This window comes from Ambystoma mexicanum, chromosome 9, assembly GCF_040938575.1.
Source record: "Ambystoma mexicanum isolate Mex_15411 chromosome 9, UKY_AmexF1_1, whole genome shotgun sequence".
Taxonomy (NCBI): domain Eukaryota; kingdom Metazoa; phylum Chordata; class Amphibia; order Caudata; family Ambystomatidae; genus Ambystoma; species Ambystoma mexicanum.
In genome coordinates this window covers 492,148,507-492,171,211 of record NC_090931.1, presented here as the reverse complement: position 1 = coordinate 492,171,211, position 22,705 = coordinate 492,148,507, and the positions used below count along the sequence as shown (strand labels likewise).

General features: G+C 47.2%; 1 protein-coding gene across 4 annotated transcripts in view; it reads left to right on the top strand.

Moving 5' to 3' along the window:
• PITPNM3 (PITPNM family member 3) overlaps positions 1-22,705 on the top strand; it is a 6,156,742-nt gene that overhangs the window by 17,353 nt on the left and 6,116,684 nt on the right. The gene's annotated exons all lie outside the window — the stretch shown is intronic.

The window sequence follows — 22,705 nt, the reverse complement described above, 5'->3', positions numbered from 1 at the left end:
GGATAATGGAATAAATGTTGTTGATAGCAGTGAGGTCGGTGGAGTAGTCGCCTGTTAAAGGGATCAGTATTTGGGTGTCATCTGCGTAGTTGGTGTAGATGACACCCAAGCGGTCCAATATGTCAAAGAGGGGTTTCGTGAACACATTATATAGAGTGGGGGAGACGCAGGAGCCCTGGGGGACACCGCAAGTGACTGGGGCTGGGATGGCAGAGGCTGTGGGTGCGAAGACTCTCATGGATCTGTTGTTAAGGAAGGAATGGATCCATGCGTTGGCGTTATCTGAAAATTTGGCTGCTGAGGATAGATGTTTGCAGAGGATGTCGTGGTTGACCAGGTCGAAGGCGGCCGATAAGTCAAGAAGGAGAAGGATGGCTAGTTTACCATTGTCTTTAATGTTGTCCATCTGTATCTTAAGGTCAATCAGGGCGGTCTCAGTGCCGTGTTTGGGGCGGAATCCTGATTGTCTGAGTCCTAGTAAGTTATTTTTCTCAAGGTGGTTCTGTATCTAAAGATAGGCAGCTCTGTCGAGGATTTTTAGTAGGAAGGGTACGGTCGTAATGGGTCTGTAGTTGGTGGGGACATTAGGGTCAAGGGTGGGCTTCTTAAGTAAAGGAAGAACCCAGGAGTCCTTGAGGTTGTTGGGCACTATGTTGGAGGTGAAAGATGAGTTGATGAGGGAAGTGATGAAGGGAGCAAGTTGTTTGGCTGCATCTTTAATGACTGGGGCTGGGCAAGTATCGCCTTGGCATTTGGACGGTTTAAGAGAGTAGATTATTTCTTCAACCTCTTTGATGGTTATGTTGGAAAACTCAAAGAGGTTATTGTCATCATTTTGGGGGGTGGTGTGGGTGTGTGTAGAGGGGGTGATGTTATCAGTGAGGGTGAGGCTTTCTTTCTTTGTCAGGATTTTGGCTTGTAGTGTGGCAATTTTGCCTAGGAGTGCTTCCTGGATGCTCGTGCACCAGTGGATGTCTTTGTTACAAGTGTCTGGAGTGGGGGAGGGTGATTCGAGTTCTCTCAGGATATTGAAGAGCTCTTTGGTATTAGATTTGGCGTTGCTGATTCTTTCATTGTACATGTTTTTTTTAGACTGGCTGATGGCTGATTTATAGATGTTCGATGCCAGTGCGTAAGATGTCTTATTAATAGTGGATGGTGACTGTTTCCATGCTAATTCAGCTTGTCTTTTGGATTTGCGGAGTGTTTTTAGTTTGGGGGTGAGCCAAGAATTGAGGTGTGCTCGTGGTTTGGCTTTCCGAAGCTTGAGTGGTGCTATGGTGTTTATGGCCTTAAGGATAGTTGTGTTGTATAATTCTACTAGTTCAGTAGGGTTGGTCATGGTGGGTGAGAAGTCGATGATGGGTTGGAGTAACGGGAGGAGTTTCTCTAGTGTAATATTTTTGTTGTTTCTTGTGAGTGTGGGTGGGGCATTGGAGGAAGGCCCTGGTGTTTGAGTGCCTTTGTTGATGGTGAAGGTAATAAGGTGGTGATCAGTCCAAGCGCATGGAGTGTTGGAAAGGATGGTAGTGTTGCAGTTGAGGTCAGCTATCCAGTCAAGGATGCGGCCTTTGTTGTGTGTGGGTTGTGTGATATGGTGGGTGAGTCCTAATTCTGAAATTGTGTTGGCGACAGTGTGAGCTTTGTCATCTTTCTCATCATTGAGACCTAGATTAAAGTCTCCTAGGATGAGTAGTCGAGAGTTGGGTTTGATATTGTCAGAGAGTAAAAGGGCTATGTCGTCATTAAAGGATAGTATAGGGCCTGGCGGTCTGTAAATGAGGTGGATGGTGATAGTGCTTGTGTGCGTTGTGTATAGTTTGAGGGTGAGTAGTTCCGCTGATGGCAGTGATTGGTTTTGTATGTGTCTTATGTTGATGGAGCTTTTTGCAATAATGGCTACTCCACCACCTTTAGCTGTTTGTCTGTCTGCACGGTAGATGGTATAGTCATTGGGTATAGCAAGTGATAGAGAGGGGCCAGACGCTGGGTGGAGCCAGGTCTCTGTAATAGCTATGAAGTCGAGATCATTGAAGGAAATAATGTCGGCTATGTCTAGGGCATGGGCGACTACAGATCTCGCATTGATGAGTGCACCTTTGATGGTTTCGGTGGTGATGCATGATTTTTTGATGTGGGTGCGGGGGGAGGGTGCGTTCAGGCCGTGTGATATCTGGTCTGACGGAAGTGTAGGGCGTGTGCAGGGAGGGGCAGATTTGGTTAAGGTTATATTTTGTTTGTTGCCTAGATTGAGGAAGGATACGGGTGTGTGTGTTCTGGATCTGAGTCGGGTGAGTCTCGATAAGCCTGAGCAGGGATAGGATTTGCTGGTAGTGAGGTTCGTGATAGTGGATTGGCCGATGGGAGTAGTTTGTGATGCTTCTTGGGGGATGGAGGTGTCTGCTGTGCGATGAGAGTCGATGGAGGAGGTAGGCTGGAAGGGGTTGATGTTGGGTAGGAAGGGGGTGGGGCAGGGTATGGGATAATGTCTGGGGCAGGCTAGTCTGCTGAGGCCATTGGGGTGTAAGCGAAAGTGTGGCCCTGTACAAGGGGTGTCATGGGGGACCAGGCAGAATGGGAACATAATGAGGAAGTTCCAGGTGATCATATCTGAATTTAGAGGGAACTGGCGCACAAAATCATCAGAGAGAAGCTAGTACGCAATGTTAGTGCACAATGGTGCTGCAGTGAGGGTACTAACGCAGAGAATCAGAGAAATGATAGTACACAGTGCTAATACACAGTGCTAATACACAGTGCTAATACACAGTGTACTCTAAGCGACCATAAGGCACTACACAATGTCACAGTGGTCTCTAAGCGACCATAAGGCACAACACTATGTCACAGTGGTCTCTAAGCGACCATAAGGCACAACACAATGTCACAGTGGTCTCTAAGCGACCCTAAGGCATAACACTATGTCACAGTGGTCTCTAAGCGACCCTAAGGCACAACACAATGTCACAGTGGTCTCTAAGCGACCCTAAGGCACAACACAATGTCACAGTGGTCTCTAAGCGACCATAAGGCACAGCACAATGTTACAGTGGTCTCTAAGCGACCATAAGGCACAACACAATGTTACAGTGGTCTCTAAGCGACCATAAGGCACAACACAATGTCACAGTGGTCTCTAAGCGACCCTAAGGCACAACGCAATGTGAAAGTAGTTTGTGTTAGACCGTACTGCAAAAACAGGGTTCAGTGAAGGCTTGAAGCAGTTCAGGTTGCTGGCTGGAGCAGTGGAAAAAAGGTTGCTGTAAGGGGCAGTATGCTTGCCCCAGAGGAGATGGGCAGGGGATCTAGCCCTATGCTCGATGGCGTATACAGGCTAGAGATAGGCACAGTGTACAGTGCCTTCGAGATGGGCCGGTTCGAAGCCTGCTGGCTTGTGGTTGGCTCCCAGTAGAGGAGAGGGGCCAATCACGATGTTTGCAGGGTTGCGGGACCGGGTGGAGGGCTGAAGATGCGACGGTCAGCCATCTTTAAATGGTGTGGACCTAGGGGCTTCAATTGGTGGCTGGATGCACTCTGAGTGCAATAATGGGGCAGATCCTGGCTGGAGAAGGCCACACTGGGCAACGCTTGAGCGGCGCGGATATTATTAAATAATCCGCCGCGTGTTGCCTTCAAGACGCACGCTCGTGCTGCGGCTAGGGACTCGTGACATACCTGGTGTCAGGCAGGGCTGGCTACTGCTCCAGCAGTAGATGGAAGGAGCTCCTGCTCATGGTGGCTCTGGAGTGGTAGGGGCAGAGTTCCTGGTCCCTGGCTCCTTAGGCTCCGAACAGGCACCCAACAGGCCTTAGTGTGGCCTTTGTGAGGGCCGGCGAATCCGCCTGCCGGCGGATGCTCGTTCGAGCTAAGAGGCGGTCTCAGCCTCGATGCCAGCAATGTAGGACTAGGAGGGGTACTAGAACAAATTCAACATAAAGATCTAGAAGCAAAAGCAATTGGAACTGCTACTCTAAGAGATGCTGAAAAAAATTATTCCACTATAGAAAAAGAAGCTTTAGCAGTAATGTGGATCCTGGAACACTTCAAAGGTTTCATATGGGGGAGTCCCATTGAGATCAAGACTGACCATAAACCCTTGATTCATATCCTGAGTCCGAAAAATTCGCATTTGATGTCTCCTCGGATCAGAAGGTGGATTTTGATCATAATGCAATACAATGTGACTGTTAGCTTCACCCCAGGCAGAACTAACATGGTTGCTGACTGTTTTTCTCGTTTGCCGTGTACCTCGATAGATGAGGAGGCCAAAGAAGAAGAAGTGGAGATGGACAGTGTGATAGCACAAATACATCCTAGTTTTACTAAGGAAGATTGGATCCAAGCCAGCGGGATGGATGAAGAACAAGTGAAGTTAAGAAAAGCTATTAAAAGCGATTGGAAAGAAATAGATAATGGAGTTTCAGCTTGGCAGGATAAGAAGGATGAAATGTCTTGTGATGAAGTCTGTACATTTCGTGGAGATCGAATAGTTCCACCCTCGAGTTTGAGAGAAAAGATAATGGAAATAGCACACGAGGGACATATAGGCAGAAACCTCACAAAAAGGAGAGTAAGAGAGACTTTTTGGTGGCCAAATATGTGGAGTGAAATTGAAAATATTGTTAAGGAATGCTCTGCGTGTACAGTTAGCGACAAAGGAAGGATCACCAGAGCCACACCCCTACAGCATGTTTCCATACCGAATTCTGTTTGGACGAAATTGGCTATTGATATAGCAGGTCCGTATGAGATTTTGGAACCTCATAAAATTTATATTATTGTTTTGGTTGACTATACTTCAAAGTGGATAGAATGTGGTATTATGGAGGAATCTGTATCAGCCATGAAAGTCAAGAAATTTCTAGAAGAAATTTTTAACAGGGAAGGAGAGCCTTTAGAGTTAATATCAGATAATGGTGCACAATTCATGTCGATTGAGATAAAAAAGTTTCTCAAAGAGAGAGCTATCAAACACAAGACCACAGCTTTGTATCATCCCATGGGGAATGGACTAGTGGAGAGAATGAATCGCTTCATTAAGGATACCATTCAATTGGCTATTGTAAACAATATGCCATGGAGAGAAACTCTCAAGGAAGCTATAATCACTTATAGATTCACGCCACATTCTACAACAGAGGAAGAACCATTCACCATGATGAGGGGAAGAGTTGCCAATAACAGGTTGAGGCCAGCTTGGTTGATATCAAATAAGACTAAAATTGTGGATATGGAAGCAGTCATTAGGAGAGTGAAGGGTAAACAAGAGAAATACAAGAAATATTATGACAAAAAAAAGTGCAGTAGAGAGCAATACTAAAGTTGGAGATTGGATTCAAGTGAGAGAACCAAGAAGAGTCATGAAAGGTGAATCTAAGTATCGTTATCCACAAAGAGTTGTAGATTGTTCTAATAAGTCTGTGACATTAGAAGACGGAAGCAGGTGGTCATGTGACGACATTGTCAGGTCTAATGAGAAAATAAAACGGATGATGGATGACAATGAAAGGATGGAAAAGAGAGGTGTCCAGGTGGAAGTCGAGCCATCATCATCCAAAATGGCATGCCATAGAGACAGCATAGATAATGATGACTCTGGAATGAAAACCAGGAAAAGGATACCACGTGTCAAGGAAGATTACATATATTATTATTAGCAAACATGTGACTTTACTGGAGCATTAACTAGTTCAAGGAAGATTACATGCTCTGTATCCTTTCAAGTATTTACATTATTATTTAATGTTCTTGTTCTTTATCAAGTTGCCTATGTTACTGTTCATTTTTTTTATTGTTGAGGAGGGGAGATGTTATGATATTGTTAATTCTAGAACCCATACCCGGGTTCGGTGCGACGTCTCCTGGAACGCGGGATTCAGTTCTCGGGTGGAGAGACGTTGTGCCGAGGCTGGGGGGAACTCTCTTATCAATAAACGAATCAGAAAAGCAACCGATCCCGTATTCATTTATATATGTTCATATCTCCTAATTGTAAACGTAACATCTCCCTCATTTAAAGGTCCTTATTCATCCTCCTCTCCATGTCACGTAAGCATCACATTTTTGTTCTAAATTGAACTTTTGACTTTCTTTTGACACTTAACATAGATACTTCTCACGTGTTTATTTCTTTGGCGCTTCTGCTTAACTTCCCTCCCACGTGTCTGTGGCTAGAAGGAGCTCCAGGCCCCCCTAGAATCCTTCAAAATCCCACGGCTTCAACAAGGTCTTGTAAACCTGAGTGCCATTGACTAAGCTAGTGACTGTGATTCACCCTTATGGTTCTTGACAGCTCTTTCTTATTGGATGCACCAGTAACTTCACTGTGATGGTCCTAAAGGTCTGGATCCACATGCCATTTTTAAGTTGGCCTTAAAGCACTCCAGCTACGGAACTCTGCATAATGAATATTTACAGCCATCTTGGCCAGTGCTGCGTAATGAGGGACACATGGAGCTACAGGGTGTAAAGACTGGTAGGGGGTGTCTGTACTTCCGCTCTCTATATGGTAGAGGAGAGGCACAGAGGACACAAGCCAAGATTCTCTATTATTGGTATGTGGTCGAGCAATCAAGGCCTAGCTTCTCAGGAGGTGATGCAGGCTGGTTCTTAAGTACAGTGTAGTCCCGAACCCCCACAAAGGAATGTCCACACACTGTATTACTGAAAACACAGTCTTTATATAATTAATATTCAAGGGTATTTACACGATCACAATGACGCACTTTGTACTCGGAAGTCAATAATGATAAATATATACAATTTTAAAGTGGTACCACCAATGTTATCAAATCTCATTGAAGTGCATCAACTGTACGGTTAAAATGTCACACAGATTAATAACGGGGAAACCAGCAATAGAGATAGGAAGGAGCGCAAGTTGGTTGAAACAGTAGGCAGAATACTGACCCCTACCATGAGGCACAGTTCTGTGTGGAGATCCCCCCACCTGGGCAACCTGTAAATAAAGATATATAGCACAAGCCCAGTCCATATGTTCAATAGTCTCACTTCTTCCTATTAAGGTTTTACCCCCCCAATGTACCTGGTGGAGTGGAGTTCTCCGACGATGCGTCGACCGATCCTTCTTGAGTGACTCCCTTTCAGGCAGGAGTCACGGATCGTCGAGAGGTGTCGAGGAACTCGGCGTTCAGTGTCGGGGAATCGACGGCCCTTCTGGAGTGCCCTCCCTTTAAGGCGGGAGTCACGGGTCATCGAACGTCCGACGGTGAACAGGGTGAGCTACGGCAGGGAAGTGGCAGCTTCGTTCCTAGCGGTGCTCGTCGACGACGGAGCGTTGGCGTCCTGCAAGGAAGAGGCGTGCGGGGCACCTCGGTGACGATAGTTCTGGACCGCAAAGAGATGATGAAGAACTGTGACCCAGCAAGGGCGTCGAGTCGTCGGCGTCTCTGTGGTCTTTAGGTGGCGGGAAACCCACCGGTGGATACTCCTCGGCGCGTCGACGGTCGGGCCTTCTCCAGCGGGAGACAAGCGGATGACGATGCAGACGAGAGCGTCCAATGATCAATGGAAGTTCTTAGGCAAACGGGAGCACGGCGGCTCCGGTCGGCGACGGCGGTCGTCGACAGTGGCGGACAACAGCCCGAGTGCTTCTCCTTGGAGTTCCGCAACAGTCCCCGTATCGGGCCGGCAGTCTGTCGAAGGTCTGTCTACCAGGGAGCATTGGCAAAGATCAGCTGTGCACGATGGTCCCTCGTAGCTCGGGAAGAGGTCGCCTTACCAGGTCCTCTCTGGGTCAGTCCTTGGAGGCACAGCAGCTTTCAGATTGTGAAGAAGAGCCACAGCACTTCTTCACGTCCAGCAGGGCTTCAAGGTCAAGCGTCAGTTACTCCAGTTACTCGTCGTAGTGGACTTCAGCTTCTGAACACCCTTCCTAGCAGTGAGAGGTCCCCAGATATACTGTTGATCTCCCATTCATTCCGCTGGGTCACACTCAAGCATTCAATCACGACTACGGGCATTCATGCAGGCAGGCAGCCCATAAGGCACATGCGGTATTCAGGCCATTCACTTCTCTCCAGACACTCACAACTAGTTATGTGTATTGAGACAAGTACTGAGCCATTCAACACTCCAAGCTGCATTCATACCGGTTTCGGGCAGGGCTGTCTCAGTCATTGTGTCAATCACCAGATACTAGACATCCACAACACAGAATGCATATTCGTCACACACTCTATTCACCCAGGTCCCACCCACAGGAGGTACCCACAACATACATCACCGGAAAGGCTCCGGCCAGTCTGGCCGGGCCTTCACAACAACACCATATATGGCACTTCCACCCAACAGCCAGTCAGGGGGAAGGGACAGAGTCAGGGCTTCCCAGGACTTTGGGAAAACAAGGTAAGGGGTAAATAGAAAGCAAGAGGCCACCGGGGCCATCTTGTTTTCCATCAGGAATCAACTGATTCCAACGGCAGGGCCGGGGTATCCCAAAATGGAGGATACTCCGCGCACCTGTCAATTTCAGCATGGAGCTGCCACCAGCCCATACCCTGTTCTGCGGGCCACCCACAGGTGCCCAAAAACATACACTAGGGGCACAGGGTTGTACCCCCACCCATGGGTGCCATAAGGGTATCCCACAGGTCCGTTCACCAAACCAAAAGAAAGAGAGCTGCACCGCCAGGAGTCCCACATGAACTCCTGTGCAGAAAACACGACAGAACACAAGATAAAAAGTAGTAAAGGACAAGGATACAGAGCCCCTGTCCCTCCGATGCATTTCCAGCATCACAGTGTTCCCCAGGGGTCTAACCTCTCGCCCAGGCTTTTCAACTAATACCTGGCAACTCTCGCCTACTGCATCTCCATTTTCTGTTCAAACGTCCAGTGCTATGCTGATGACACCCAACTCATTTTCAGGCTTCCTTCAGCCACCTCCTCACCTTTTCTCATATCTGATTGCCTATCCGCCATTCATAATTGGTGTTCTGCCAACGATCTCTGTCTAAATGCCAACAAAACAGAGATCCTCCTCATTGGGACACCTTCACCATCCTTTCCCCTCACCCTCTGGCCAGCCTCCCCTCATCCTCCTCCTACCCCTACCTGTGAGGCTAAGAACCTCAGGGTCATCTTTGACTCCACACTTTCCTTCTCCGCACACATCTCTGACGTCTCTAAAAAGTCAAACTTCTTACTACACCTCCTTAGAGGTACTCTGCCTTTCCTCTCCTTCCATCCGAAGCTCACTGTCTCCCAAGCTCTGGTTCTCTCCAGGTTGGACTATTGTAACAGTCTCTTCCTAAATCTACCTGCCTCCACTCTTCGCCCTTTACAATTTATCCAGAGCAGGACTGCAAGACTTGTCCTCGGCCTCAAGCCCTGGGTTCTTATCTCTCCAGCTCTGAAATCCCTTCATTGACTCCCAGTGGATGCAAGGATTAAATTAAAAACCCTCTGCATTGTCCACAAGGCTTTCTGGGGCCTGGGTCCGAAATACCTTCAACTATCTCTCCGTAAATACCTCCCTTCTTGAGCCCTTCGCTCCTCTACTAATTCCCTCAGGGTCGGTTGTTTTTCAAAGAAACAAGCCGGTGGCAGATCTGTCTTCAGCTAGGGCCTCCCTTTGGAACACCTCCTGACCACCCTGAAACTTGAGGAGAACCAACTTCCGGTTCTGGAAGCACCTCAAGACCTTCCTCTTCACTTCTGTCTTTGCCCCTCTTCTCATCTGTTTCTCTCTCTCGGCACCGTACACCTGGCCACATTCTGTCCTTCGGGCCCAGGTACCTGCTCACCCTGCCTCCGTCCTGCACTGCCTCCGGGCCACCCCTGGTACTGGGATCTGTATCTATACCCATACAGTCCCCCACTCTTCTTCTGTACTTATCAGATATACCCTATCTGACTAATCATGCACTTGCCTGGCTGCACTACCTTTTACACTACATTTATTTATTTATTCCACTTATTATTTATTTCTGTTTCTCTCCTCTGTTCCGCACTTTCCACTTCTCCCCTTCCACGCACGTTCCCCCTTTTGCCCTTTTCCATGCACTTGCGTGTTCTTAATGACACTGGGGCTAGTAAGATTGTATTTTTGCTCTCCCCTGTTCACCTCCCTTTGCTTGGTCGTGCTCTGAAACACTTGTGTATGAGCGTGATATAAATAAAATATCATATCATATTGTCTGTGTGCAATGTGCTCAGTTATATTGTGTGCATATTATATGCACATGTTGTCATCTCTAACATTCCGAGCATATTGTATATGCATACACTTATTTCAGGCATATTTTATTTGGCCTAGTGTATCCTCTTGGCGTACACCTTTTCGGAGGGATTCTTGCATGCATGTATGTATGTATTTGTGTGTGTGTGGTGGGGGGCGAGATGGTGTGGAATACATATGAGGCGAACATATATATTCAGAGCATGTTGGCAGTGTGTATGCCTATTCCAAGCATAGTGTCAGTGTTTATTGGATTTCAAACCCTTGTTGACCTTATGCCATGTGTGTATGCGTGATCTGAGTTTATGCGTGTGTGCGTTTATGTGCATTGGTGGGAGATAATGTTTTGCAGGGTTGTCTTATTTGCTGTATATATATGTGTGTGTGTGGTGGTATGTTTTATATGTGGAATGTTTTGGGGGTGTATATTCATAGTCATTTCATGCATATCACTTATGCAAATTGCTCCTACTTGTATCAGAGTTTGCTATTACGCGTATGCCAAGCACAGTTGGGAGTTATCCTGCACATGTTCAGGCACATGCTTAATCCACCGGGGGAAATTTTTCCTGACACTAGTGACCTACTGCACCAATTACAGAGATATTTCTGGGATTTTAAAAAGTGAACATTTTCAAAATAGCAGCAGCAAACAAGAGTTCCAGCTAAGATCTAGGTGTGTGTTAAAAAATCAAATTGGACATTTTTCAGATATGCATCGGAAAGGAAGTGATGGCTTATGAATTTGGGGGGTGTAAAGGTTTCCCAAGAATGTACACAAGTAACCAAGCATAGTGCGAGTGTCCTGATCAGCCAAGAGCAGTTCTTTGGGGGCAGTTCTCTCACTCAGAATTCTTTTTAAATTGTAGGTGAACGTGTTGAATTTACAGCACACTTTCTGTGAAACATTTGGCAATGAGTAGGGTCGGATTGGAACAAGAAATAGGCCCGGTCTCCCAAAAAAAAGTGGCCCACCCCTCGCCTCACGACGCTTGATCTCTGATGTCATCCCGGGAAGCGATGAAACACGACCTTTCACCCGATGACATAACACGAAGTGGCATCAAATAGCATTGGCCCTAAGTACACTAAATTACTGTGAATCCAAGCAGACGTCCAAGGCCAAATGATATGTTATTGTATAGCACTTACGTTTAAGCTCTTTTTTTATAGAACAAATATGCATACAATATCAGCCAACCTGTGTTGGTACTCATTTATCGACCTAAGAAGAATGAAAAGCTTTTTGGAAAAAAAAAAAAGAATAATAATTAGAAAAAAACGTTTTCTACCAAACTGGCCCAGGCATGGCCAGAAACTGTCCCCCACTACCCAGGGACGATTTAGGGCCGGCCACGGGCTGAAAAGCCGAGGGGCCAATCCGACCCTGGCAATGAGCCACACAATCTACAATCAGTTTTGTACGGTCATCCATGAAAAAGTCCAAGAAATGCCAGATCACCAACAATGCACAGGAGACATTTTCAAAGCATTTTAATGGTGCTCTGTGTCTTGTCTACATACAAATATTCTTATTATTGAGTGTTGCGTTAACGCTTTGTGTTGACTGCATTCAAATATTCTCCTTACGTTCTTTTCATCATTAACGATCTCATATTTATCAAATGCGGGCTGGCTCACTTGTCGGAATGCCCTGGGTTTACCAGCTGCTTTGCGCAGACTCACCGCTCTCTTCCTGCATCTCCGACTCTGCCCGCACCCTTGTGGAACAGCTGCTTTGTTTGCTTTCCACCCTGGAGTCAGCAGACCTCTCTCCAGCATTCTGTGCGGCTCCGTGGTCACACACTGGCTTCCTCTCTTGGTCTGGACTGATGAACGCTGCTTCCATGAGCGGCCCGACACCCAGGAGCTTCGGTGCAGCTCCTCGTGGCTTAATGGCTTTTCCTGCTAGTCTGCGGCCTTCCTCCTTCTGTCCTGGTAACCTTCTCTGTCTCACATTTGCAAGCCTCTGTCTGGATTGTACTGTCTTCTGGGACCACTAACAACATGGCTGAACTTTTCAAAATCTGCACGGAGCTCTCGAATACTACTGCAGTCTTCATTTCTCCTCTGCCTTTCCTGGCCCTCTGCACTGGCCTCTCACTTCATTACTAAAAGCCAGGACATCCTCACTCTCCTCTACACCACTCCCATCTCCCTCTCCCACTCTCAGGCCTCCCTTGGCCCCCTCTCCCCTTCCCCCCTTTTCTGCCATATCACCTGATGAGGTCTTTAGACAGGTCCGCTCTATGAAAGTCTCATCCAAACAGGTACTCCCCTGTTCCTTCAGAACTATCAAGGACAACATTGCCTCCTTTGCTCCAGCCGCGGCTGATTTCTGCAATCACTCCTTGCCACTAGATCCTTCCCACAAGCACTCCCTTGTGCACTTTCTCTTCAAAAAGCCTTCTGCCGACCCCTCCTGTCTGGCTAACTACCACCCTATCTCCATTACTCCTTTCCTGAGCAAACTCTTGGAGAAGCCGGCCATCTCCCAGCATATCCACTGCACTGAATATGTTGGTTGTCTCCATGACCACCAGTCTGGCTTCAGAGCAGCCAGAGGCACGGAAACTGCACTGCTGAACACCTGTGAAGACTTGCTCTCTAATCTTGATTATAACTCTCCTTCCGTTCTCATCCTTCTTGAATTTTCCCCTTCCTTTGACAGAATCAATCAAGATTTCCTCTCTAATCTAGATTCCAACTCTCCTTCCGTTCACATCCTTCTTGAATTGTCCTCTGCCTTTGACACAGTCAATCATGCCCCCCTTATAAATCGGTTCTGTGATACCCTTGGCATCACAGACCTGGCTCTGGACTGGTTGGACTTCTTCCTCTCTGACTGACTTCCCAGGTTCCACTGGGCTCTTTTCTCTCCTCCATCTCACTCTCCACCTGTGGTGTCAATCAGGGCTCTATCCTTTCACCATGGCTTTTCAACATCTACTTTGCCCTTCTAGCCCATTTGATCTCTGCCTTCTCTCCTAACTTCCAGTGTTATGCGGACGTCACGCAGCTCTCCTTCAAGCTTCCCTCCACTGCCTTCTCTCTCTTTCCCGTCTGTCGGCAATTCAGACATGGTGCACTGTTAACGATCTCTGGCTTAATACCAGTAAGACTGAGATCCTTCTCATTGGGATCCCAGCTCCCTCCTACACTCTGGCCACCCTCCATGGGCCCCCTCCTGTCACGTTCATGTGAAGTATAAAACCTGGTGTCATCTTTGACTCTCCTCTCTCTCCTCTCCTCACACCATAGACCTTGCCACGAAGGCCCACTTTCAGCTGCACCTCCTCAGAGGCATTTTCCCTTTCCCCACCTTCCCCCAGAAACTCCATGTCTTCAGAGCTCTGGTCCTTTCCAGGCAGGACTACTGCAACAGTCTCTTCCTTAATCTGCCTAACTCTGACCTTTGCCCCCTTTAAATAATACCGAATAGGACTGCAAGACTTATCCTTGGCCTCACGCCCAGGGACTGCATCTCTCCAGCCCTAATATTTCTCCACTGGCTCCCAGGTTTGCTGCGAGGATCAAGTTCAAGACCCTCTGCATCATCCACAAGGCTTTCTGAGGCCTGGGACACTGTTACATCCAACTCTCTCTCCTCCTTAATAACCTCCCTTCTAGAGCCCTTCGGTCTTCTAGTTCCAACTCTCTGCAGATCAGATGCTTTTCCAAGCAGAGAGTGGGGGGTAGATCTCTCTCCTCTGCAGGTGCCTCCCTCTGGAATGGCCTCCCTGCCCCTCTCAGGCTTGAGCTGTATCCCCATAATTTCCGGAAGCTTCTCAAGACCCTACCTTTCTCTTCCTCCTTCCCTCTCCCCCGCTAATGTCCCCTCCGCCTCCTTTTGACTGGCTGCCTTGTTCCTTCAGATTCTTACAGGGCACCAAGTCCTCCTCGACCAGTATACCCCTGCGCTTGGTCTCCTCTGACCCCTCTCCCCCCCTCTAACCTGCACTTGCCCTTCCAGGCTCCCTCCCATGCACCAGCCTGGCTGGGCCTGCTCCCGATTGAGCCACTCCAGCCCCATCCCTCGCACTTAGCACGTATACCTTCTTTCTCGTGCACTCTCTGTATTCTACTGGCACTTATCCACCTGACCTCCCTTTGGCCTCCCCATGGACCCTTTCTGCCCTGTCCGGCACTCCCCCCACTTTGCCTCCCCCCTGCACTTCTTGTCACTGTACTTGCATGATCCAACTGACACAAGGCCTAGTAGAACTGTTTTTGTTTTTCATCCCTGTTCTCCCCCCACGACCCCTCTTTTGACTTGTTGCACTTTGAAACACCTTTAGCTGTATAGGGGCATTATAAAAATCCAATAAATAAATAAAATAAACACATTCATCACCATGTGGCTCTGGTATCAGGTAATATTTTCGCCAGCAAATATATCGCCGAACATATGGTCATCGGCAACGGCCATAGGCGATATTTTTGGTGGAGAAAATATTAGGTGCAGAGGTTGCGGGGGTGTCCCCCGCACATAAAGAAATTATGCGGGGGTTGCGGGGGTGTCCCCCGCAGGGTCCATGTGTTATTTTCGCCACAAAAATATGGCAATATTTTTGCATTGCAATATTTTTGCGGTGAAAATATCACATGGAACCGTGGCTCTGTGCTATTCAAAGGGGTTGTAAGCATCTATTTATTTATTTTTGCATTTATAGCAGCGCACAAAGCCTGTTGGCATCTAGGCGGTAGTTACAGAAAAATGTGCATCAGGCTAAGGAGTAAAATAGGTGACATAGGAAAGGGGAAGCAGATTTAGCAAAATGGGTGGGTCTTGGCGTTCTTTTGGAACGAGAGGTAGTAGGGGTCGACTCGCATGCTAAGAGGTCAATTGTTTGAAAAGGGTGGCTGCACATACAGGGAAGCTGGATCCTTTTGCTTTCTTACGGCAAGCCCTGGGTACGGCTAGGACGTGCCTGTTTGAGAGACAAAGCGGTCTAGCCGGTGTGTATCCTTTTAGCATCTGGCCAAGGTAGGAGGGTGTGTCATTTGGGAGGCAACAGTGTGAGATCGAGAGGACTTTAAATGTTTCCACCTTCATACATTGTCCCTGGCCTCAGGTGCACTGGAAAGGAGAGGAGAGTGTAATGTAGGGATCAGTTCATTCACATAAGCACCCCTTGTTCTCTATAGCAGCTGTGGATGCAGGGTTGAATGTCTTCTAAAAACAATCTATTAAATACATTAAATACATACTTGGTTTAATTGTGTAGTTTGAGGATCATGGTTCGAACCTAGTGTGCGTTTCATCACTTGGTGAATGGTTCCACAAGTGAGTGACCCCACAATTGGCTGGTTCACAGGTTTTGATCTGCTTCATCGGTATTACTTTTAAGACATCTATTTTAAAGATAGAATTGTGAATATTAGCCTGCATCGCATCTAGATGGAATTGTGAATATTGGCATGTGGAAATATTGGCATGTGAATATTGGCATGTGAACTTAGGCAGATTGGTAAATATTAGCATGTCCACACTTAGATAGAATTGTGAATATTAGCATGTCCATACTTAGATAGAATTGTGAATATTAGCATGTCCACACTTAGCTAGAATTGTGAATACTAGTCTGCGTCGCATCTAGATGGAATTGTGAATATTGGCATGTCCGCACTTAGACAGATTGGCAAATATTAGCACGTCCACACTTAGATAGAATTAATATTAGCATGTCCACACTTGGATAGAATTGTGAATATTAGCATGTCCACACTCAGCTAGAATTGTGAATACTAGTCTGCGTCGCATCTAGATGGAATTGTGAATATTGGCATGTCCGCACTTAGACAGATTGGTAAATATTAGCACGTCCACACTTAGATAGAATTAATATTAGCATGTCCACACTTGGATAGAATTGTGAATATTAGCATATACACATTTAGCTAGAATTGTGAATACAAGTCTGCATCACATCTAGATGGAATTGTGAATATTGGCATGTCCGCACTTAGACAGATTGGTAAATATTAGTATGTCCACACTTAGATAGAATTAATATTAGCATGTCCACACTTGGATAGAATTGTGAATATTAGCATGTCCACACTCAGCTAGAATTGTGAATACTAGTCTGCGTCGCATCTAGATGGAATTGTGAATATTGGCATGTCCGCACTTAGACAGATTGGCAAATATTAGCATGTCCACACTTAGATAGAATTAATATTAGCAGGTCCACACTTAGCTAGAATTGTGGATACTAGTCTGCGTCGCATCTAGATGGAATTGTGAATATTGGCATGTCCGCACTTAGACAGATTGGTAAACATTACCATGTCCACACTGAGATAGAATTAATATTAGCATGGCCACACTTAGATAGAATTGTGAATATTAGCATGTCCACACTTAGCTAGAATTGTGAATACTAGTCTGCGTCGCACCTAGATAGGTTTTGATTGAAGGATAGCATGCCCACGCCCAGATGAAACTTGAAGATTAGCATGTGCCACACTTAGAACTGTGAACACCAGCCTGCGCCGCTCCTAGACAGGATTGTGAATGTTAGCATGCCCACACCTAGATTGAACTCTGAACATTGGCCTGCGCCGCTTCCAGATAAGACTGTGAAGGCCAACAAGTGCCACACTCAGAGAAAACTGTGAATGCTAGCATGCTAAAGGTCAGGTAACCCACTAACCAATATAACCTCAAACTCTGCATACTTATCTCACTGATAAACTCACACAACCATCTCTCGCACCACAAGCCGCACGCACTTCACAACACTGCGACAACACATATGCCGGAGAAACAGCACACGCGGACTGACACCGATCCAATACCTGCACCAAAGCTCAGTATCTGGTGTATACTGAGCTGAAACTGCCAACAGAACACCACTCCTCTCACTATCCTACTCCCTCTTCACCTTACTAACCCATCCCACCTTATCGTTTACAGATCCGCCAAAGCGCCTGGGGACCAATTCCGTTGGTGACGGTGCACGGTACAAATACCTTTAACATTTAACATTTAACATTTAACATCCATTTAGTAGGCGATTTAATACATGTGGAATGTTTTGGTTTATCATCTGTTTTTTTGCAAGCGTTTTCATATACTCTTTGGATGTGGGAAATAAGCACCAGAAATAAGTGCCAGTGAATGTGTGCAGTGTTTGTCACTTGTTTATTGTTTAATAATATGAATGTGTGGGGCACTACCAGCTTGTTCAAAAGTGGTGTTCTTCCTAAGTGGCCCGTCCCCTCGCTCACCTCCCCTCCAAAATCCCTTCATGCCTGACAGAGTGCTGAGAAGTACAGTTGTTGGCCCTTGAAACCTAATGTACTTCTTTTTTGTTGTTGCTTTTAGTTTTTTGTGTGTGGTGCCCATGTATTTTACCTATTTCATGATTTTACCTCATCATTGTGTTATATTTTTTCACTAAAGGCATGAAGTGTCATTTATTGTCCATATCATTATTCCATAGGCCTGTACAGTTTTGTTTGATTATTCTTTATGGGCATAATTTACAAAAAAAACAAGTCTACGCAAGTAGTTAGCGCGCACGTGAACAGTGCACCAGTCAAATGTACAGCACTGGGAGCTGATTCATGGAATTAAAGGAGCGCCGAAACCTGTAGCACAAAGAAAACATGCCCCCAGGGTGAAAGGAACATAGCGCTGTTGAACAACTTTTGCGCCGGACCCAAGGAAAAGAAGTAATCAAGGATTACTCACCAGCAATCACCATTACTTTCACTCCTCTTCTGCGACCAATAAGTCCATGCCACATTAACTCGACTAATCTGCACCCCAACACCCTACATTAAGACAGCACCCACAACTCCACCCTGTCCCTGCACTAATCTGTGCCCCATCACCCTACATTAAGGCTGAACCCACAAGTCCTCCCTCATACCAACACCTCCACTAATCTGCGCGCCAACACCCTACATTAAGGCAGCAACCACAACTCCTCCCTTGTCTGAGTCCCACCACTTCAGCACCCCCAAATCTGGGTCACTCTACGCCCACTCCTCTCCCATACAGTACTTGCCCCAACAAGGTGCTACATCACATTAATGCACCCTAAATACACGTCATCCCACTGCCAATCTTATTCCATCAGTACATAGTACTGATACCAGGGGCTGGAGTAAATGTTAAATGTCTGAGTGAACACTGATTGAACCAGCCTGCTTGCAGAGGTCTATGATGACTCCCCAGTCCCCCTCAGTAGACCATACATATCCCATGTAATTTGGCGACAACTCACTGCTCCTTGCATGTGAGTACACACCAGCATCTTGGATACGTGCCTGCAAGTCAAGGGCATGGGAATGGACTGCTAGGTTGATCCTCTCCAGGATCTGGAGGTGAAGGGATGCCACCTGAAGCACCTGCCTCAAGGGCCACCTTCTCCTGGCTCTAGATCCTAAGGTCATCCCAGTGCTTTGAAGCATTGCCCACTGTACGGACTGCCACTCCCTCCATGTTGATGGCAGCTGTGATGCCCACCCAGATCCTAGGCTGCTTCTGCAGATCAAAGAGGGCATCACAATGGGCCAAGACCTGTACACTCAGGATGCCAACTTCTGCAGCAGAGAAGTTGACAGCCCTCATCCTCACCACCTTCGGGGTGCTAATCAATGTACCTGACATAGTGCACCGGAAGCTGGTGTAGTGAACCTGGGTCCTGCCTATGCGTACTGTGGAGCTGTGGTAGTGGTATTGAGGTTTGGAAGTCCTTATATGGCAGATGATGTGGCCACACAGCCTGACAGGAGAGCCACAGAAGAACAGGCTATGGAGGAATACCAGGAACTCCAAGGCAGTGCTGATGCTCAGCAAACAGTGATACACTAACAGGCAACAGGAGATATAGAGGTTTTGGAGGCAAAATATGGCTGGAGGAGTCAAGAATGTCTCGATGCAGGAGGAACAGCAATGCACAGATGTCTCCACTTCATGCACAAGCCAGCACTGACACAATCAGAGGAAGGGCCCTATATGCATTATTTCCACGCCCCACACAGATGCGCGTTACCCTGCAAATAACATGCTCACAAGTAATTCCAACTTGCATATACGTTCGCTGGCATGAACAGAGTTTGCAGTATTTGGGGGACCAAGCAGATTTTGTGGCGTGTGTGGAGGCAGCAATATTTGTGGGTACCAAGTGGACTGCCTGGGGTGTGCAGAGGTGGCAATATTTGGGGTACCAAATAGGCTACCTGGAGTGCATGGAGGTGGCGAGATTTGGGTTTACCTTCCTGTAAATGTGCCTTATATTGTGCTTTGGATAACTCTTTCCACTCAACCATCTCATTGCACCATGAGTGATAGGGCGCCACAGAGGGGTCACCTGCAAAATGTAGGGGTGAGGCTGCAGGTGCCCCAGTACCACCAAAACCCACTAGGGCTAAAAGGGGCCTGCCTGCAGAGAAGGCACAGGCAGCATCCCATGAAGAACCATAGGTCAAGGAGAAGGGGCCACCAAGGAAGAAGCACTTTACAGATGAGGAACTAACAATCCACGCAGATTACGTGGACAAACAACATGTCGACCTGTACGCTTTGGCTGGCCGTACCCTTTCTGTGACCTAGCCGTGGAGGATGTGGCAGAAGGTCACAGATCTCATAAAGGGCTTGGGGTGGAGAATCACACTGTGGAAGAGGTCCACAAGGATGTCTGACCTCACTATACAGACCAAAGAGAAGCTCAGCACCAATGTTGCCTGTGCCCAGGCTACATGTTGAGGATCTATCTCCATTTGAAGAAGTCACCAATGTCCTCATCACCAATTGGCATGAGAGGCATGGACACATCAGCCACATCAGGTGAGTGCCATGTGTGCACGATAAATATGTGCTTTCCTCAACACATGGTATGCTATCAAAAGTTGTTGTACAGTTGGTCTGGGTACTTCTCACCCATCCAAGATCACTGCAGTAATGCATGCATGGTCACTCATTGCATGTTGTGCATTCTAGAAGGTGGATGCTTGATCTATGTTTGTGGTTCACATTTATCTCACAGTGCACATTACTGTATGCAGAATTATTTAGCAGCACCAATACACCTTTATGCGCAAATGACATGCAGGACACATGTCAAGGAGCACACTCAGTGTCATGCATCTCGATTGTGTATTGTGAACACAAATTGTGCCTCACATGGAACAACACCTAAGCATTGGATGATGTCAGAGTTATCCATCCGCTGGCCCTGGTGGCCAGTGGACATGGATGAGCAACAATGTCAGTGCTAAGTTGCATGAGGGTGTAATTCAGATAGAAGTTGCTGTGGTTGTCTAAAAGATGGTTGATAAGTGATGTTCCTTCCACATTTGTACTAACAATATTTCAGTGTTCATGCAAGGGCACACTGGTCATGTTCATGTTGTAGTTTGGGAAAGATGCATGTGAGCATGCTGAACTACTATTTGGGCCTTGCCCAATCTGGCAGAGAGGGTGATGGGGATGTTGGCAACACAAAATCATGTAGCATAGCTATGTCAGCAAGAGAAAATGTGATTCTTTCACATATTGTGTTTATCGTGTGTGAAGTTGAGAATGGGCTCAACAATGAAGCACAGAACTCCATTTGTCTACTGTTACATATTCCTCTTTCATGCAAGTCTGGCTGGCTATATGTATGGTCACCTACTCCTCCAATCTGTGGCTTGATGCATGACTCTGTGTGCCCTGACATGACTGCTCAGAGCATTTATTGTCACCCACCTGTGCATTCCACTTTACGAAAATGCCCAGTTACACTGTCTGATGCATGTGTGCCAGGCCCTTTTGTGTCTGTATGCATTAAATCATGATTATGCATGTTCACGTGGATAAGGGGGCCTCTGAATTTTGTTGTCTGACTTTGTGCAGGTGATAATGGAGTGGAGGAGAGGAGAAGGGGGAGGAGGAGGAGGTGGTAGTAGAGGATGAGCAACAACCGTCAACCAGTGCAGCCTGGAGTGCTTTCTGGTGAGAATCCCCTCGTGTTGCAGGCCATCATCAGCAGGCCTGCTGACTCATCTTCCGGTGATGCTGCCGAATCAGATGTGGAAGGCATATTGAGGGACATGGTGGAGGGCCCTTCAATGAGTAATCCGGATGCCATGGAGCTCCTTGAGTTCCTGGAGGCTGCTGAGTCTGAGGTGAGCCAGGAGACTCTGGGACTGCCAGTGGAGAGGCCTGCTTCAATGGTGGAATCTGTGTCTACAACTGTGCCTCCTACCATCATGGAGTCAGCAGCAGAGGCTGATGTCAGTGGGAGGGTTGTAGACTGCCAGCCTGTGACAGTCCCGGGTGCTGGCATCCTGGCTTGGTAGGCCACACATACATGTTGGATGTTTGCCTGCCGGACACCTGGAGTCGTAGGAGGCGCTGCTGCATGCAAGTGCCAAATGGGACAAGGTCCTACAAGAGATGGCCAGGGACATCCATTGCTTGACGGAATATGTCATCTCCCCAATGCCCCACTCACTGCTGCATTATGAGGAGAGAAGAGAATACATACAACACTAGAGCCAGGTCACTTGTGAGGAGGGTTCTACCTTGAGGCAATCCCTGCACGGTGAGTTTTTTCACATCAAGGGATGTCCTGCGGCAAGCGATGGCCATCTTGTGGCAAACCCTGCATACAGAGCTGTTGGCTTCAAGTGCAAGCTACCATCAAGACACAGATTCCTTGAGACAATCTCTGCATTACGAGATGTTGACCTCAAGGGAATTCTGCTATCAAGACTATGGATTTCCTGATTTGATCTCTGCATGAGGAGTTTTTTGCTTCAAGGGCCCTCCAACTCCAAGAGATGCCTGCCTTGCCTTACAGCAAATGCTAAACATTCAGTTGGAGATGTCAAGGGTCACCATGCATGCAGACTCACGATAGCCATTATCAGGACATTGTTGCAATTGGGTCACTCATGGATGCATCATTCATGTGTAGTCGTAGCCAATGAGGACCAGGCTTTGGAATAGCATGGTCAGAGTTGGGAGGGGGGAGTCAGGGACGGGGGGTTCCAACTGAATCACGCAGGGGATGCCATTGGCCATGTCCCCACACATCCCTATCCTCTTGCCACTAACAACCCATCTTCATGCACCCTGGTGTCCCGAAGCACATGGGTGTTGTATGGACTTTTCTATGATTTTTCCATTTCCAAGGTAGACTGTTTGTATTTTGTACACATGACAGGGACATAGCGCTCTAGAGAGCAGTCAGCTGCCCATGCTACTGGACACATTATTGGGCTGGGGGACTGGACATACGGACATGCACAGTGAAGTCAACGGACCTGGTCTTGTAGATTGCTACAGCCTCCCACATGCAGGTGAACAGTCCATTACACACTGATGTGCATATGTGCAGTCTGTCAGACTCCTCTAGCAAGTACAAACAAATGCCCAATCTAATTTTAGATTACTTTCCTCATCCATTGCCCACCCTTCCCATTTCCACCCAATTCCACATTCCCTCTGCTGGACACGTACCCTCCTAGTACTCATGCGGGGCCCAATGTTAGGTGGTG